General features: G+C 41.0%; 1 long non-coding RNA gene across 1 annotated transcript in view; it reads left to right on the plus strand.

Annotated features, from left to right (window-relative positions):
* LOC146360073 (uncharacterized) overlaps window positions 1-14,848 on the plus strand; it is a 159,398-nt gene that overhangs the window by 64,985 nt on the left and 79,565 nt on the right. Inside the window, exon 2 of the long non-coding RNA XR_014786928.1 lies at window positions 11,988-12,096. This is a non-coding gene — a long non-coding RNA (uncharacterized LOC146360073). The remainder of the gene's footprint in view (window positions 1-11,987; window positions 12,097-14,848) is intronic.

Here is a 14,848-nt window from a genome sequence, read left to right on the forward strand (position 1 = left end):
CATCTTACACCCTTGTCTTCATCACGCTTCACAGACTGCCTAACCAGAAGCAGCTTTTGCTTCCAAATATAAATCGGGCTTTGGGGGGAATTTTTAAACAAAACATTGTTGTGAAAAGGAAGAAGGTACTGCAATACAGGTGAAAGGTAGAGTTATCAAGGTGTAGAATGGAATGTGTCTCTCTTTTCTTGTGTCTCTCTTTTACCCCTGAGAAGCCCCCTGAGGTTTTGTTGTATCTCGCCTTTTCTGCTCTCCTGTTGTTTTCTTATTCAACCCATTATACACCTCTGTGGATCACTTCATTTCCGTTCTGGCACTTCTGAAGCCAAGCGTGTCTCTGTGTCTCAGTACTGTGCCCACTCTGCATTCCCTTTGGGTATTCCCTATAGTTATTATTCCTTCCCACTTTGTCCTGAAAAATACATAATGTACTCTTAGAGCTAAAACCCAGCTCCACACTTGAGTCAAAGGCTTGTTGAGGCTTCTTCCATTTTATACATTTTAAGGAGCTGTACTATGAAGTGCACGAAAGCTTATGTCCAAATAAATTTGTTAGTCTTTAAGATGCCACAAGACTCTGTTGTTTTTGTTGCAACAGACTAACATGGCCACCCCACTGGAAATTGCTTGCATTTGTAACTTGAATGGGGAATTTGTGTGCTGAATAGGAACTTTGCGTGCTGTTCTACACACTTTACCCACCACCAATTATAATCATTTTTTGCTTCCATTACAATCTATTTATTAGTTTATTAATTACATTTTTACCTCACTCTTCCTCCAAGGAGCCCAGGGTGGTGTGCACTCTCAACACTCTTGAGATGTAGATAATTATTATCCTCATTTATAAATAGGAAACTGAGGACCTTCTATTATCCTTGTCTTCTATCATCCTTGAAGAGCTCTGGGCAGGTTGAGAGTAAGAAGGGATTACTACAAATCCCAAGAAAGAAAACTCGAGTCTTGTGATGAAATGTATTGTCTTATCCAGGGTTCTACAATACGTTGTGTTCAGTCTGTTCTCTCTCAGTTAGATGAGAATATAATATACAGCAACTATGTCATCTCAGCAAGTTAGAAAAGGCTGAGTACAAGGTAGTGTAGAATCTCTGGTAAAAAGATAACCCATTTTGTAAGTGTACCCGTACTCGGAGACTTTGACCACTCACTTTAAGTGCTCAGCAAGAAAAAGCAAAAAAACCTTACATTCCTTGTTCTCCACCTTGATGTATGGTGACGTAATAGTCATATGTAATTTGCTTACATGAAATAATACCTTATTAAGGTTGCGAAGCTGAACATTCAGAACCCCACAGCCATCTTAACATAGTCCTACCCTATTGCTTAATGGTTGTTTATTTAAGAGAGATGTTGTGCTCAGGCTGAGATACCCGAGTACATGATTCACAGCTATCATGTCAGTTATCAAGGGTGCATATGTGTATAAATTATTACTTTTACCTTTTTAAAACACCTGCAAGTAGAGGCTTGATGGTTTTCCAGTTGCTGTCTTAGTAATTTCTAGATTTTACAGTCATAACTACAAAAGATCTCCGGAGTGCCATTGGCTGAGTGGTAGAGCACAGATTATATGCATAAAGTCCCTCATTCAGTCCTTGTTATTTCTTTTTAAAGCAGCCTTCCCCAACCTGGGGCCCACCAGATATTGTGGACTTTAACTTCCATCAGCCCCAACCAGTTTGGCCAATGGTCAGGAATCCTGGGAGCTGTAGTCCAAAACGTCTGGAGAGCACCAAGTCAGGAGAGGCTGTTTTAAATTAAAGGTTCATAGGTAGAAGGGAAGGGAAATACCTCTGCCTGAGACATTTAAAAGATGCTGTCAATCAGAAAAGGCAATACTGGGGCTAGATGGATCAGAGGTATCACGGAGCTTCATATGTTCATAACAAATGTTGAACCTGCTTTCAGGCTGTGATCCTGTACACACTTACCTGAGAGTATGTCCCATTGAACTAAATGGTGCTTACTTTTGAGTAGACATGTATAGGATTATAAGAAAAGCAAAGGTAGCCATGTTGACCTTAAGACAATTTCCAAAATCCATGTTGCTGTAATATTTTTATTAGGCCAACCAAAAGATCACCTCAAAAATGGTGCAAGCTTTTGAGATCCCCAGATCTCTTTATCAGGCAAGATGTTATAAAAGGCAGGGATGAGGAGAAAAAAGTGACTAGATGGTGAAGTCACATTGAGAATAGATGGACTTTATATTCCCCAAAATGAAGGATACAAATGTCCCCTCTCCTTCCTACCATAACCAGGGGCAGCAGAAGCGTCCTGTGACCATCAAATGACCCACTGAGCCTAATTTGAATATCTGCAGACTCTTTCTCCAACACTACACCTTGCTGAACTTGCAGACAATGTGACTTCACCATCTAGTCACTTTTTTTCTCCCCTTATCTCCCACCCCCAACTAGGGATGTACGAAAGGGACTTACCTTGTCCTGCAGCTTTTTTCGCGGTGGGGGGGAGGCGCTTCGCTTCTCCTCCCGAAGTTCATGCGAGCGGGGGGTGTCTTCCCGCCTCGCCCGGCTGAAATTCAGGCCGGGGGGAGGCTTCCCGCCTCGCCCCCGGCCGAAATTCAGGCCGGGGAGAAGCGCCCCGTCTCCCCGGCCGTGAACTTCAACAGAAAAGTAAAAAAAAACAAAAACGCCCTGTGATAGGCTACGTAACGATTTACGTAGCCTATCACGGCTAGATCTGCAAAGTCAGCCGTGATAGGCTACGTTAATCATCACGTAGCCTATCACGGGGGCGTTTTTTTTTTTTTTTACTTTTCTTGGAATGGCGGCGGTGGCAGCCGGTCGAAAGACCGGCTGCCGCCCCCGCCCCTGCCCCTGTCGAAGCCCTGCCGAACCGCCGCTGCGACCCGCCACCGGGAGCGACATTCGGGAAAGGTAAGTCCCATCCCGGGGGGGGGGGAGAATTTCTCCCCGAAACTACTTCGGGGGGCCGAATACGTTGGCACTCGCCCCCCCCCCCAAGTTTCGGCGAGAAATTCTCTGACACCCCTACCCCCAACCTGCCTTTTATAACATTTTGCCCGATGAAGAGATCTGAGGATCTTGAAAGCTTGCACATTCCCCCCACCCTTCATCTTTTGGTTTGCCTAATAAGGGTATTACAGCAACATGTATAGGACTGGAGTGCATGATATCTTATTTACCTTATGGAACAGCAGTACTAATTGCTCTCTTGGTAATCTAATTCAGGGATAGATGAATCTGAAATTTCAGTTTCTCCCAATTTCTAAGTTTTACAGTCTTAAATTTGGTTCATCCCAAACTTTGAGAACTTTAAAAAGAAGTTTGCATGAAACTTTGTACACATTTTTGTCTGCATTTCTCCTTATATATGCATTTTTGTATGCAATTTTGCTGAATATACACATTTTTGCAAGCAATTTTCCCAATACAGTGCATTTTTAACGTTATTTTCACTATACCTACTCGTTTTTGTATGCACTTTCCCCTAATATATGCTTTTTTGTATGCTTTTTTGATTGGGCAACACCCATTGCAAATTAAGAGAAGTGCAAGTTTCAAAGGATAACTGAGTTTCACTTTGTGTATTTTTTGAATATACGGAATTGGGTAAATTAATATTAAAATGAATTTAATATTCATTTGTTTGAACCAAACAAATTTCTCTCCCATCCCTAATCCAGTGATCACTTACTTTTGTGGCATTTGTTTTCTTTTTAAAGAAAATAGGTAAATCTGATGATAATGTCCACTAATATGGATTCTTTAAAAAACTGTAATGGTTTTTTTAATTGCGCTGAATATTCTTAGGAATATAGAGACCAGAAATATGATGTGTTTTCGTTGTCTGTCTCCTTTTTCACTACAACTTGCAATGCCAATGTTCTTGCCACTGTTGACAAAGGATTGTTGAAAGGACTACCGACTCACATTGTCTGGGGTCTATGTAGCATAGGAAAATGAGTTTTATAAGGAAGTACCCTAATCGTGGAGGTCAAATTTCCCTTATCGCAATTGCCTCTTCAGAACTATGTTGTATGAAAAGACAGAAGCTTGCAGAGGCTCCTGTCTGTGCATTCTGAGTTCTCTGGATATGTAAATTAATTCAGTTTTCAGTTCTGCAACCTTTCAGTGGCATTAAAAATGAAATGGGAATTTATTTCTGGAAGTGAGTGAATGATTAGCATTAGGCAATATACAGTTTAGTGTCAAGTCAAGAAAAAATGTGGAGAGAGAAAGTTGTACCGCTTGCTACTTTGGAGAGTCACTTAATGTTCCATGCCAATCAAAGACAGGAACATGCAGTCCTTTTTAATTCTAGTCAGGTAATATGTCTTTTTTTTTTCTTTCCAAAATCTGTGCAGCAGAAGCACACGCTACTTATTTATATAGCTATCAAATGATAGCAACCAGTGTGAGGCACCACAAAGTGACTGTGGTGCAATAGAATTTATCCTCCCAGTCCCACCCAGTTTAAAGTCCGAATGTGCGCTTATGCAATGCACACCCTTAGGTTTACATGTGCCTAAAGAAGCTGGTTGAGCAACATAGCTAAGGGCTTAACTGCACATTGCACAGAAATGCATGCAATTAACCCCAGTACTTCCCCTCAGGAAAGATGCTTTGGGAAAGAGTGTAGTTGTTTTTATGGAGAAGTGTCACGGGAAGGGGTGCTTAATGCTTTCCCCACATGCCAGTTCTTGGCTTCAAACTCCCTCTTCCCTACACTCCCTGCAGTGGGATTCTAAATGTGTGTTTGCCGTCACAAATGTCACATACTATTTGTTCTACATGTAGTAGTAGAATTTTGGCTGATGTCTAACATTTTGTAACAAGAACTACTGCCTGCTTTTTTCCTCCTCCTTCCCAGTCCCTTCTCCTTTTGTATTGTTTCTTTCAGAGTGTAATCCTGAAGGCAGGGACTGTCTTATTGATAATCTTTGTAAACTTCTCCAGGAGCCTTTTTCATCTGAAGAGCAGGGTGCAAATGATATAAATAAATAATACATAATAATTTGAAATATTTTATTCATGGTTGCAACATATGCCATTAAGAAACACCCATTGTTCACCATCAACAACTAGCAGTTTATAGAAAAACCTAGAAAGAGAAAGATGTGTCTTCTCTTGGTACAACAGAAGAGCATGGTCCTGTGGTTTTCAAACTTCCTGTCATCAGGATTGCTTCCATGTTGAATCATCTGCTAAAGAACCTCTGAGATTTTGCCATGACCAAGCAGAGGACTCTGGGCATGCACTAGGGTGTGCGCTTAGTTCATGTAGGGCACAGGATTTAAAGGGGGGGGGTAGATAAATTCATGGAGAAGGCTATCAGTGGCAACTAATCCTGATGGCCATATGCCACCTCCAGTATCAGAGGCAGTAAGCCTATGTACGCCAGTTGCTAGGGAACATGGGCGGGAGGGTGCTGTTGTCCTCATATCCAGCTTGTGGGTTTCCTGGCAACAGCTGGTCAGCCACTGTGAACAGAATGCTGGACTAGATGAACCCCTGGTCTGATCCAGCATGGCTCTACTTACGTTCTTATGGCCTGCTTGTGTCTTGCTCTTTCACAATGTGAACTAAGAGTGCCCCTCTGAAGCTGGGCATTGTAAGATGTGCTGGGCAGAGTGTCTTTGAGGGAATGTTGTCCGTCACTGCAGATCTCATTGAGCAAACCCCAATAAGCTTCTGAGACTCCCAGTGATTGGGGAAAAAAAACTGCTGGTATGACCCATAACATTATTTTGACCTGAAATTTGTGCAGAACCACATGCTCTGCAGATACGCACTGAACTGAGATTTAGGAAAAATCATTTGATTTTGCTTCTAATTCTTTATTTTTTTATTTTGGTATTGGATTGTTAGCAAGATTCCGAGACTGAATTTCACATATTGATACGCTGTCCTTTTCTGTCCACATTCCTGCCACTAAATATGCCATCATTGAGATGTGGATGATATGAAAGAGATTTTGAACTAGGAGGAAGAATGCAAAAATCCTTTACACATCTTTTGTAAGTAAATATGTAAGCATGTGGTTTGTTTTGTACATTTACATCAATCCAAGGAAAATAAAGAAAAAAGCAATGCATAACATTTTGTTTCAAATAAATTACTTTTCTCCATTAAAGGTTGTCAACCTATTCCTCTACTGGGATTATTAGAAGCATTGTGTGGAAGTCTGTCCAAAGTATAGTTCTGACATATTTTTCAATATTATGAGCTCTGAATAAAAATGGTAGTGGGCATGGATTTCCAAAAACAGACACTTATATTGAAATATATAAATGGATGTGCTATGTATTTAGCTATGCTAGAATGAACTGTATTCTAATACATAGCATTTTAGATGATGATATTTCCATTTCAAAGTAAAAACCATTCTTATATGAAAAAGCTCATTTCCCCACTGAGCAAAAGGTTTGTATGAGTTTCTTCACTTACCTTTTTAATCTTTTTATCATGTGTGGAGATCAGAACTCCCTATCTTTTTTGTCAACATCGATGTAGAAAAAACGTCAGCTAAAGGTACAGTTGAACATTTCCATGGGAATGTAAAGGCTCTGTCCTGTTGTATTGGGCTTTGTTTTCCTTTATCCTTTGGTTGCTGAGACACTGTATTGCTGAAAATGAATATTGGTTTTCCATAAAGTGGTAATTTTTCAGCCTCTACATATACACAGATTTTATTAATTGCTGGAAAAGTAAACTACATCTAACTGTAAACACAGGTCATTGATTTGTTATTTTGAATGTTTCTTTACATTTTATTAAAAATTAAAAGTTGAGAGAGAATGTGAAGGAGATGATGTTGAGTAGTAAAAAAATGTTTTTGTTTTGGAACCTAAAATAAGTAAATATATAATATCTCACCGAATTCAGAGAGACATCCTAATAACAGTGCAATTGTATGCATGTCTACTCAGAAGTAAGCCGCACTGAACTCAATGGGGCTTGCTTCAGAATAGACATGTATAGGATTGTACTGTAAGTGTATTCAGGGTTCTAGCCTTAGGGTTGCATCTCATGGCGTCATTCTGCTAGCACAAAGCAGCTATGGTTTGCAGAGACCCCGTTTTCATCTTTGTGCAAATGTCAAATCTAATACTTTGATTCCATGTATGCAAGCCATTGTGCAAATGCTTTCACAACTCATTACAACTTCCTTATGCTAAGTGTTGCTTCGGATGCTTATGCTAGTTGTTCTGCTAGCACTTGTGCAAGCATTAGCAGAACATGAAACCACTAGTGGAACATGAAAACCTCTTGTACTTTTTGCTAGCATTATATTACAACTTACAACCCTTACATGGTAGATTTTACAGGATCAAGTTTTAGTTGACTGTTTTTAAATTTGGCAAGTAAGCCATGATGTATTCTTATGACATCTGCAACATCTTCCCTGATTGCACATGATAGAATGGTACCATAACTAGCTTTTTATTAATTACTTTTGACTTAGCTGTGCAATTGTCACATGCCTCCAATATTCCCTGTTGTCTCTTAAAATCCCCTCATAAAGGCTGTTAACAGGGAAACTAATCTTTTTGAATAGTTTTATTTTTAACTTTTTCAATGAAAATTGAGGATCTCATTCTGGTTTTCCTATTTTTGTGTGTGATTGTTGAGCTGTACAACGTGTATATGTATTAATTAAACTTCACTTATTATCACTATTTTCATAAGTGTCCTGTAAATTTAATCACTGTAACACCTCTGTACACATTACAATCCTTTTAAATATCTAGAGAAAAATCCTGCTAGATCATTCTGAGCACTAAGTCACACGGAATTGCAGTAATTATTAGAGGCATTAAAAACCTGTGATATGAACCTTTATTATGCAGTTTTCAGAAGCTTAGATTTTAACACAAACACCTGTACATAGAACAGAGGAAGAAGAACAACGTAACGCTTATAGTATACTAGTAATCTCATATTGAAATAGCAATAGTACACAATCATTTTGTACTTGCTTCACTAGCAAATAATGTAACTTCTTATAATTTTTCATGGTAATGACTGACTAATCTTCAAGACTTAAAATCGAGAGGGGGATGAATACCCAGGAAGATGCAACTGGTTATTTGTCAAGACAAAAGTAATATTATCATACCACATTGGTAGCATATGAATTGGGCTTCAAGGATTAATCCACCTGAGTTGAAAGAGATTTTATGGGCTGTGAGGGACTCAGAAGCTCTTGATTTACTGTTGTTTCATCCTGGAATAAGTGACCACATAAACCAGCGTTCCCCAACCTGGTGCCTTCCAGACAGGTTGAACTACAACTCCCATAATCCCCAGCCATGCTGGAGGGCACTAGGTCAGGGAAGGCTGATATAACAATGACAAGGCTGTTCTCACTGGTGTTTGGCATTCACAATTACAAAGATTGTGAATGACCCAAGATAGTCAGCAGTGGAGTGAAGAGGGCAGCTTCAGATTTGATGATGATGTGGAGAGAATAGGAATCACAAGTACCTCACATGTTCTGTTCTTCCACTGTCTGATATTTTAAAACTGTTTTATACATCATGCCAAGTGAAGTGGTAGATTGAGGTGGTAGAATTCTAAACTGTACCATTTCATACTGCAGATGTGGGGTGTAATATATTTTTGAAAATGGCTGTCCCATGTCACATTCTGTTTTGCTTGAAAGGTGGCATCATTCATTTGTGGTAACCTAGCCTTGAGGAGCTCACTGCAGGTGAATAAACTAATAAGATCTAGAGACACTTTGAATAAATGGGGTTATCCGGTGATCTCTGCCCTATGCGACTGCAGAGACTTGCAGACAACAACACATATGTATACTTGCCCTTTGTGCCCTGACCAATGTACACATGAGGATCTTATGACAGCGCGACAGAACGCAATTAATGTTGCTAGTTTCTGGGCAAGATTTTATATTTTAAATGTTATGTGTTATAGTATGTTTTTTAATTGTGATGCTTCTGACATGAATAAATAAATAAACTAATAAAAGTTAAACTATACAAGAATCTATGCTCTCTAGTCATATATGAAATTAGCCATCATGTTCTATTTGTGGGCACATAGAAAACTATTAACCAATAGTTTTAGAGCTACATGTCTTTTCTCCAGTGACAAACACCTTCACAAATACTCCTAAGAAACGAGGAATCCTTTTTAGGATGGTACATATTCGATTTATAGCCTCTTTCTAAGGCATTGTTAATAGCATTCAGAATGCAAGAAGAAAATGTAACCTGAAGCCAACAATTGCCCCTTCAGGGCAGGAAAGTTCAAAACCCGAGTCTCGGTTTAGCAAAGAACATGAACAGGAAATGGTTGCCATTTATAGAAAGAGCCATCTTAGCACAACCCATAGAATGCCCCTTTCAAAGCTCCTGCTGCTATGGTGAATAGCTATAGCCAGGGCCTGCCCTACCATTAGGTGGAGTGAAGTGGCTGCCTCAGGTGGCAGCTGTGGGGAGGGGTGGAAAGTTGTTACAGGACAGAGCTGGATGTGTACCACGCAACCTGTGCTACACCCGTACAGCTACCCTGTTGCACTCAGGTGCAGTAGAGGCATCCAGAATTGAAGTAAGATTCAGCTGCCAGTCTGGTTGGCGTCTGTGCATGGAATGTGCGGGCGTGGGTGGGTTAGAATCTTTGCTCTTGCTTCTGGCAGCATAACGTCTTGGGCCGGCCTTGACTATAGCTCAATAGTAGAGCGCATAACTTGCACTCAGAAGATCCGAGGTTCAGTCTCCAGCATCGCCAGGTAGACCTGGGAAAGATTCTTGTCTGAACCTGGAGAGTTGTTGCCAGTACATGCTGAGCTAGATGGATCAATACTCTTACTCAGTATAAGGCAGCTTTCTATGTGAGGTTTAATCTGTGGTATGGAGAGAAAAGTATCTATGGGTCTCAGAATTCAGGGGAAAAGCTCCCCCCCCCTCAAATCCTAACTAACAGCAAATTCAGGTTAGTATGTTATTGTTAACCAAATACATTCCAATAGTCCCTATTTTCCAGAGGCCACCAAATTTGCTAGAACAGACATGGGGAAAGTGTGGCCCTCCAGATGTTGTTGGACTGGAACTCCCATCATCCCTCACCATTGGCTATGCTGGATAGGGCTGTTGGGAGATGTAGGCCAAAATATCTGGAGGGCCACATGTTGCCCACCCCAGCTCTAGAACATGCGCCTGGTGAGTTGCTGCCACCAGTTCTGTCTTTTGGATAGACCATTGCCCTTCAGCCTCCACCTCCAGCCCCTGGGAGACATATGGGCACAACCACGCTGTGAAATTCAGTGGCAGTGAACAAATATATTTTTGGAGGGGAAAATGGGCAGGTTTTAGTGCAATAGAGTGCTAAAATGGTCAAATTTAGCTTGTTTGCAAGCTAAATTTGAACCCTGTAGCTCTTGATAGTGCTACAGAGTGTTTTGCAACAAACCACCAATTTGGGGGGATTTTGGAAAAAAAATTCTAGGGTGCCCCGTAGACTGTGCAAGCACCCTGTGGAGTGTGGCTCATGGGGGGGGGGGGAGTCCAGGGGGCAAAAATGGCCCCTGGACCTCCCACAGTTGCCTACTCCTGCTTTAAAAAACCCTGTTATGGTCTGCTTAGTAACTCTTCCTGCTTCAAACACTAGTGCAGAACAAGCTTTTAAAGGGTACACAAGCAGCAAATGATGTACAGCCTTCAACAATTAGGGGCGTGTGCGTGCGTGTTGCTGAAGCAATGGTGAGAGAATGGTGGGGTGGATGTTACAAATATACAAGTTTCCCTACTTAATCTGTGAAATCTCGGAGGGGGTGTCAATGAATGCTAGTGCCAATACGTGCCTTAAATGACTGTTAAGGCTAAGGTTGACAGCTAATCCGGAAAAAAGAAAAAGACCTGGCTGGTTGGTTGCATTCAGTCCAGTTGCTGGAAAAGCAAGGAGGCAAGGTTGTCTTCCAACTCCTTATTTAGAATGTTTTCCCTTCTGGTCTTGGCCAGGTACCAGAATTCTTTCATTCCAGAATTGGCAATGCTCATTAAGGCTGAAGGGAGGGGAGGGGAAATTTGCACTAAGGTGGGGAGGCGCTGAAGGAGGGAATCACGATACTGTGATTTGCAATGGTTGAGGGATTGTGACCATTTTGTGCGCTCCAAAAATTGCAGAGTTACTGATGGCATGGCACATTAACTGTCTATAGGGTTGTGTCAAATTTTCACCAAGGAAACTTTTTGGGCCTAAAAGGGGTGGTTGGTCTTGGGAGCAATTTTTCTTAAACATCATTTTCATTTGCACTATGTTCACTGCCTCTTTGCAGGTACTTTGGTCCCTTTTTTTTTTTTTAAATTACCTTCTTCCTGAGGTATCTCCAGTGAATCAGTGCTTATATAGGCAAATATTACAATATCAAATTATCAAGTAGCCAATTACATGATGATGTCACAAAGCCAAATTAGAAAGAGGGCAGTACTTGCTGTCCTCATTCTGAATGGGTGATATGTTTTACCCCATTTCATAAGCCCATCAAAAGAATCATCAAACCGGTAAAGGACTGTTTGTATATATCTATATCTACACACACACAAACACTCTCTCACTCTCTCTGTGTGTACATTTTATAGGGGGTGAAGTGTTTTGGGAAATATGCATCTCTGTTTTGGCTCAGTCCTGATTTAAATGGAATATTGTTCCAGTGTATATCTTTATATTGATGTACAAAAGGACAAAAACTTTGTATGCATCTTGCTGTAAGTATTAAATATGCTCTAGTGAAGGAATTAACTTGATGTTTTAAAATCATAATGTTAAAAGAATACCTCCATATTGAACTCCTGAGAAGTTCATTGAGCAGGGGGTTGGACTCGATGGCCTTGCAGGCCCCTCCCAACCCTACTATTCTATGATTCTAAGATTCTAAGTTTTTTTTGGATCTTGTTGGTAATGGATACTTCCAGATTAAAAATCCATAAATAATTCTTAGCATTTTATTTTCCACAGAGTTGGACAGAAAATACCTCTTTAAAAACTCAAGTAGATAGAATGCGATCCTGTCCTGATTCAACCTTGGATAAAGAGAAGTAGTGGCTGTCTCAAGCAGTCCCTCCAGGTGAGATTTTCAGGGAGATACAAGGAAATGCAGTAGTATTAGTTTGTGTGAGTGTGTTGTATGAACAATACAATAATGAGTATTGTATAAATGTATGAGGTTACACTGCCTAAAAATGTGGCCTCCCAACATTCCTTATATCTTTATCGCATGTATGTTAGGCTCTGGCATTTGAAATCAACATCTTGTACAGTACAGTTTTTACGTTCCTTCCTTTGCTCCCCTTTTCTTCCCTTTCGGGAGATTTGAAATGGGAGGTTGGCTGACCCTGCTTCAGCTGCTGAAATGGGAGACCGCCTGGGAATCAGGCTTCCAGCACTGAGCAGGGGGTTGGACTCACTGGCCTTGTAGGCCCCTTCCAATCCTGTTATTCTATGATTTATGACCCTGAATGCATCTTACGTGTCAAGTATTGTGGCCTGCCAGCCTCTTGACAGACAAACACATTTCTGAAGTCCCAGAGAGGTGGGAAACAAATAGGTTTATCCTGGTAGGCCACATTTATTTATTTATTTATTTATTTATTTATCTGAATAATTTATATCCTGCTTTTCCACTTATCAGATTATCACTTAAGGAAGCTAACACACAAAAGAGCAATCATCAACAATTTAAATCATTTAAAGAACACACAAAACAGAAACAGCATGCAGATAATTAAAACATCAGAGGCACCTAAAATACCCAGTTCAGTAGCCTGCCCGAACACAGTTGTCTTCACCAGGTGGGACAAGCTAAAAAGAGGTGGGGTGCGTGTATAGAAATGAACCTCCCATGGGAGAAAGTTCTACAACTGTGGTACAGCCAGAGAAGACCCCCCCTCACACATTCTGACCAAGCTAGGACTCACCCATGTTGGGAAGAAGAAAAGGGCTTCTCCACCAGATCTTATGTGTGGGCAAGGTGAATCTGGTCCTTTAGGCACCCTGGAACCAAGTCATTTATTGATGGTCAGCATTTGACTTGGTGTGTAACAAGTTGTGCACATCTAGAAATTTTTCATCTCAGCTTAAAAAAAGTGGGTTCTGTTTCCAGTACCAGCTTCATTCGTGATTTTAATTTCAACAACTTGGTCAGTAGAAGACATTATCTCAATTTAAGAAAGGTTTCTTTTTGTGTGGGGCGAACACAGTACAAAACGCTAAACCTCCCCATTTTACCTGACAGGGCAGCTAACGTCATAAAATTTCATGCTTGCAGTTTGGCAAGCAAAAACCTTGGCACACAGTTCAGTTCTGGCTTGATCTGCGTAACCATGCATGAAAAACCAGCACTCACAAGTCAGCTAATGGGCACCAACATTACAGCTACAAAATTTACTACAACAGTTTGCACTTGGGAGAAAATGGGAAGATGGGTGTCATGCTTGGTTAAATAAAATAAGTAAGTGCCATAGCTGAGTGTAGGTCAAATTGGTCCAATTTGTGACTCCCTAAAAGTCAAACAGAGCCACCAGCCATGTATGGCAACCCATCAGTGGCAAACAAAACAAAAGAAGATGTTTTGTGTTGTTTCTTGGATTGGCAGCAATAGATAATCTAACCCACCTTGAATCCCCAGGAAAAAAAATCATGCTGCCCCTCTACACAAACCTGCCCACAACCACTCTTGAAATTCACCATCCTGAAGGTCAGTTTATACATTCAGCTGAAAGAAGTGGTAAACCTTTTCTGGACTATATCTACCACTATAGGTGGCAGGTGGGGGAAACAGCATGTTTGAATGCACCTTAATCTTAACAACAAAGTAAAATCTCTGTATACATAGAAAACTACCATATCAGGAAGAATGGCTCAGTCAGTGTAGCTTTTCCTCTGACATGCTGTTTTTCAATGGTGGGGAGGAGTGGGTTTTTTTGTCCACAGGAAGCATTCAAACATGTAACCCAGCAGCTCTCTGTATGTGCGTCTGAACACACACACTCAAACTGAGCAGTATTTCCAGGAGGCAGAGCCTCGTTGTCCTGCATAACTCTTTGCCCCCTTCCTGTAAAAAAAGTAAGAAAGCTAAGAAGGTGAATTGACTTGAAGTTAATTGGAAGTAAATTAATTTAAGAACTGAAGAGGAATATGATTAATTGATATGTGGCTTCATCATGTAAGGCAGGAGCGGGCAACTTTTTGGTTCCAAGGGCTGCAGGACATGCCAAGTGGTGGGTCAGAGGTCACACACATGCATGTATGTATATGTGCACGCACACCCACACGCACTCCCGTCCCTCTGCCACATTTCAGCATGCAGGGATGAGGAGTTTTAAACCTCCCCTCCCTGCCTTCTGAGATAAGAATATGGGATTGCTAGTGGGGATGGGGGGAGTTAAAGCCTCTCCCTGCCTCCAGTGATCATGATCCAGATCATTGTTTTCCCGCTACCATCAGCAGTGATAATACAGCTATCTCTGCATTAGGTTCACTGGGTGTGAACCATTAGGGTGTGAAGTTAAAGCCTCCCCCATCCTCGATCCTGATCCAGATTGCCAGTCTCCAACTTCAGCTTGTTGTTGTTCAGTCATTAAGTCGTGTCCGACTCCTTGTGACCCCATGGACCATAGCACGCCAGGCCTTCCTGTCCTCCGCTCTCTCCCGGAGTGTGCTCAAGTTCATGTTCATTGCATCCAACTTCAGCTAGTGTCACTTTATACATTTTGTCATCTTCATACAGGTACATACTTTGGAATTAAGTCAGTTGAATCCAATGGAACTTCTGAATAAACATGCATAGGACGAGATTACCCCACATGTGTTTATCTGTG

This window comes from Heloderma suspectum, chromosome 1 (genome assembly GCF_057233095.1).
Source record: "Heloderma suspectum isolate Gila_16-S chromosome 1, 16-S_ref, whole genome shotgun sequence".
NCBI lineage: Eukaryota > Metazoa > Chordata > Lepidosauria > Squamata > Helodermatidae > Heloderma > Heloderma suspectum.